General features: G+C 40.7%; 1 long non-coding RNA gene across 1 annotated transcript in view; it reads right to left on the reverse strand.

Annotated features, from left to right (window-relative positions):
• Positions 1 to 5000, reverse strand: part of LOC142101365 (uncharacterized) — a 485133-nt gene that overhangs the window by 477734 nt on the left and 2399 nt on the right. The window contains exons 2-3 of the long non-coding RNA XR_012678987.1: positions 2278 to 2379; positions 2042 to 2200 (exon numbers count right to left, since the gene is read on the reverse strand). This is a non-coding gene — a long non-coding RNA (uncharacterized LOC142101365). The remainder of the gene's footprint in view (positions 1 to 2041; positions 2201 to 2277; positions 2380 to 5000) is intronic.

Below are 5000 nucleotides of genomic sequence, written 5' to 3' on the forward strand. Positions count from 1 at the left end.
TAACACCTCCCTCCTCAAAAAATCACGTAATAGTGTCTGGAGATGACTCCACTCTCAAAGCCAATTTAATAAACAAGTGTTTATCAACTTCTCAAAGTTCCAAGTCACGGGCGTTGGGTTCTCATAGGTTGCAATGAGGGGCAGATTGGCCATACAGCTACTGGGACTTCAGGAGGCCGCCGAATGTCGTCTTTGGGCTTTTGTTAAAAAAAATAAATAAAAAAAAATGCACCCCCAGTCCGGGTTCCAGCGGAGGGGGTTAGTGTTATAGTGGGTGGCTGGCCCCCTCATTCCAGGACCAGCCACCTTCCTTCTAGTAGCCGCGGATCCCTGTGTGTAGCAAGTGTTGGACTGCGGCATGAAGGGCCCACAGGGGAACTGCAAGGGTAGGGGCCCTCCAGAGGGGGTGTGGCCAGCCACCATAGAGGCGAGACCAGACACTAGAGGGGGAGTGGTCAGCCCATGAAGGGCATGGCTAGTGGCATAGTGTAGTGTATAAAGAATGCAGTGTATATAAAGAGTGCATAGTCCTATGCCTCAACCCTTAGATCAAGACAAAGCCTTGTCCCACTATAATCAGAACAGTTGGCAGACTGTCCTGCTCTCTCCTACCTGTTCTTGCAGCGTTCACTACCTGCTGCTGCTGATGTCTTAAGCTCAGTTGCTGTCTGGACCCTGGAATGTTGGGGTCCTGTATCACGCATCTCACAGTTTCGCCCCGTGTGGTTCACTGTGTGCTTTGGTTTCCCTTGGTTACCGCTATCTGCTGTTCATCTTGCCTAGTGGTTTGCGAATGCGTTTCCCTGGAAACCTTCAAAACCTCTTCTCCGCAGTGATTGGATCATCTGCAGCAGTTCCCTTTATAAGGGCCCTCTTCCCTTTAATGGGTGTCAGATCATCGGGTCTCTCTACTGATAGGAAGCATCTCCAGTGGCAGTTCAGTGCAATTACCAGTGCAGCTCATCCTTACTCAGCAACACATGTGCTGTTCACTGCTTCTCAGCATTACCTGTGCTGCTTACTGCTTCTCAGCAACTACCAGTGCAGCTCATCACTACTCAGCAACACATGTGCAGCTCCCCATTCTCAGTATTACCTGTGCTGCTCATCACTACTCAGCAACACCTGTGCAGCTCCTTGCTTCCCAGTCACAATGTTAAATCAACAGCTCTCGCGCTTAAAAAGTGCGTGTGAGTGTGAAAAGCATTAGGTCACTGCCCTACAGTAAAGCACTTGCATTGTTGTGTACACCATCGACAGAAGTGTACACTGCCTGCTCAAAGAAGTGTGACATATCTCCCGGCAAGCAGAACAGAAGTCCTGAGTTTCAGGGACAGTGCCCTAAAAGCACTACATACGCAGTGGAAGGTGTAGATGATATAATGAAACAGACAAATATAAAAAAATAATGTTTTCAAAGAAAGACAAAAATTGAAAACACACATAAAACACATATACAAGCAGAGGGCACCTTGTCTCAGAGTAGTTACAATTAACCGGGGTATCGCATACTATCACTGCCCTTAGTGAGAATATACAGTGCCACCCCATGGGTCCATGGGAATTACCTTTGCTGCAGATCAGGGGTTGGCTAAAATCTAGTCAAGCCCAGGTGTGCCAATTGTGCATTTAGATAGAGAGATTTTATAATATATATATATATATATATATATATATATATATATATATATATATATATATATATATATATATATATATATATTATTAATAATAATGGAACAAAAAATTCAATTTAAGCAACATTGTTCAATTTATGCCACAAATCATATTATGCCACAAATTAGGCCCCCAAACAATATTATGCCAGAGAGCAGTGTCCCCAAGCAATATTATGCCAAAGAGTACTTCTCCAAACAATATGATGCCACAGAGTACTGCCCCTAAACAATATTATGCCTAGAACAGGCTACCTCCCCCCCCCCCCCCCCCTTCCCCACACCCCATGTAAAAAGGGAACATTGTCAAGTTTGAAAAAAAAAAAGCAAAAACAAATTATAATCAAATAAAGTAAATGTGACACCTCTGCTTCATTTCCTCTCTGTGGTCAGCTGGGCAGTGTCCTTGCAGCTCCTGTCGCTGCCAGCATCGCAACGTCATGACGTGTGCGATTCTTGAAAGTGCAGGTGACTTGCGCTTTGCTTGGCAGATTGGAACTTAATGTGGCCCTGGAAAAAAAAGCCTGAAAGTGACATCATGTAGACGGGCCAAATAAATGTTAGGTGGGGCCCAGTATGTGTGTGCGCCTACTGTATGTACCTGAGTATGTGTGTCCTTTTCTTGTCGCTTTCCTGACCTGTGGCTGCCGGTGTCTTAGCTTAGTTGCTGCTGGTCTGGATCCTGCAATGTTGGGAGTCCTATCTGGAAAAAAATGGTTACATGACATTTAGAAAACTACAACCAGCTCCGGCTTTAAATCAACACTACACACATTTAATAATAATTAGGCCTCCTTCCAGCCCCAACATTAAAATAACTAGTATCCACTTTTGATAAATAGATCTATTTTCCTCCAACCAGCCCTGACATTAAATTGATAGTCTCCGCATTTAATAAATAAACCTATTTCCCTACCTCCAAACAGGCCTAGCAATAAATAGTATCTAAGTTTAATAAATATAACCCTTTCCCACAACCGTCCCTGGAAATAAATAATTCACATTTAACAAATAGCCCTCCTGCCCAAGCTTAACCCCATATTCAATTAATAGCCCAAAGCACCCCAGCATTACAGGTCCCACCACCTCATCTTAAATTAATAGGCCCCACTATTAAATTAAATTGACCCACCATCACCCCACAAATAAAATTGCACACATTAGCCACCACCTACCTCACACCCACATTATATTACCACAAGCCCCCTGCCCTCACCCCCAATGTCACTTATAACAGCCCCCCCCCTGTCTCACACACACACTAATACATTAATCATACACACTGACACACATTCTCTCTCATACATACACTAATACATTTATCATATACAATGACACACATTCTCCTCTCACACATACACAATAATACATTTATCACACACACTGACACACTTCTCTCTCACACATACACTAATACATTTATCATACACACTGACACACATTCTCTCTCACACATACACTAATACATGTATCACACACACTGACACACATTCTCTCTCACACATACACAATAATACATTTATCATACACACTGACACACATTCTCTCTCACACATACACACTAATACATTTATCATACACACTGACACACATTCTCTCTCACACATACACAATAATACATGTATCACACACACTGACACACATTCTCTCTCACACATACACAATAATACATGTATCATACACACTGACACATTTCTCTCACACATACACAATAATACATGTATCATACACACTGACACACATTCTCTCTCACACATACACAATAATACATTTATCATACACACTGACACACATTCTCTCTCACACATACACACTAATACATTTATCATACACACTGACACACATTCTCTCTCACACATACACAATAATACATGTATCACACACACTGACACACATTCTCTCTCACACATACACAATAATACATGTATCATACACACTGACACTTCTCTCACACATACACAATAATACATGTATCATACACACTGACACACATTCTCTCTCACACATACACAATAATACATGTATCACACACACTGACACACATTCTCTCTCACACATACACAATAATACATTTATCACACACACTGACACACATTCTCTCTCACACATACACAATAATACATGTATCATACACACTGACACACATTCTCTCTCACACATACACAATAATACACGTATCACACACACGGACACACATTCTCTCACACATACACAATAATACATGTATCATACACACTGACACACATTCTCTCTCACACATACACAATAATACATGTATCATACACACTGACACACATTCTCTCTCACACATACACAATAATACATGTATCACACACACTGACACACATTCTCTCACACACATACACAAAATACATGTATCACACACACTGACACACATTCTCTCTCACACATACACAATAATACACGTATCATACACACTGACACACATTCTCTCTCACACATACACAATAATACATGTATCATACACACTGACACACATTCTCTCTCACACATACACAATAATACATGTATCATACACACTGACACACATTCTCTCTCACACATACACAATAATACATGTATCATACACACTGACACACATTCTCTCTCACACATACACAATAATACATGTATCATACACACTGACACACACATACACAATAATACATGTATCACACACACTGACACACATTCTCTCTCACACATACACAATAATACATGTATCATACACACTGACACACATTCTCTCTCACACATACACAATAATACATGTATCATACACACTGACACACATTCTCTCTCACACATACACAATAATACATGTATCATACACACTGACACACATTCTCTCTCACACATACACAATAATACATGTATCATACACACTGACACACACATACACAATAATACATGTATCACACACACTGACACACATTCTCTCACACATACACAATAAGACATGTATTATACACACTGACACACATTCTCTCTCACACATACACAATAATACACGTATCACACACACTGACACACATTCTCTCACACATACACAATAATACATGTATCATACACACTGACACACATTCTCTCTCACACATACACAATAATACATGTATCATACACACTGACACACATTCTCTCTCACACATACACAATAATACACGTATCACACACACTGACACACATTCTCTCACACATACACAATAAGACATGTATCATACACACTGACACACATTCTCTCTCACACATACACAATAATACATGTATCATACACACTGACACACATTCTCTCTCACACATACACAATAATACATTTATCACACA

This window comes from Mixophyes fleayi, chromosome 9 (assembly GCF_038048845.1).
Source record: "Mixophyes fleayi isolate aMixFle1 chromosome 9, aMixFle1.hap1, whole genome shotgun sequence".
NCBI lineage: Eukaryota > Metazoa > Chordata > Amphibia > Anura > Limnodynastidae > Mixophyes > Mixophyes fleayi.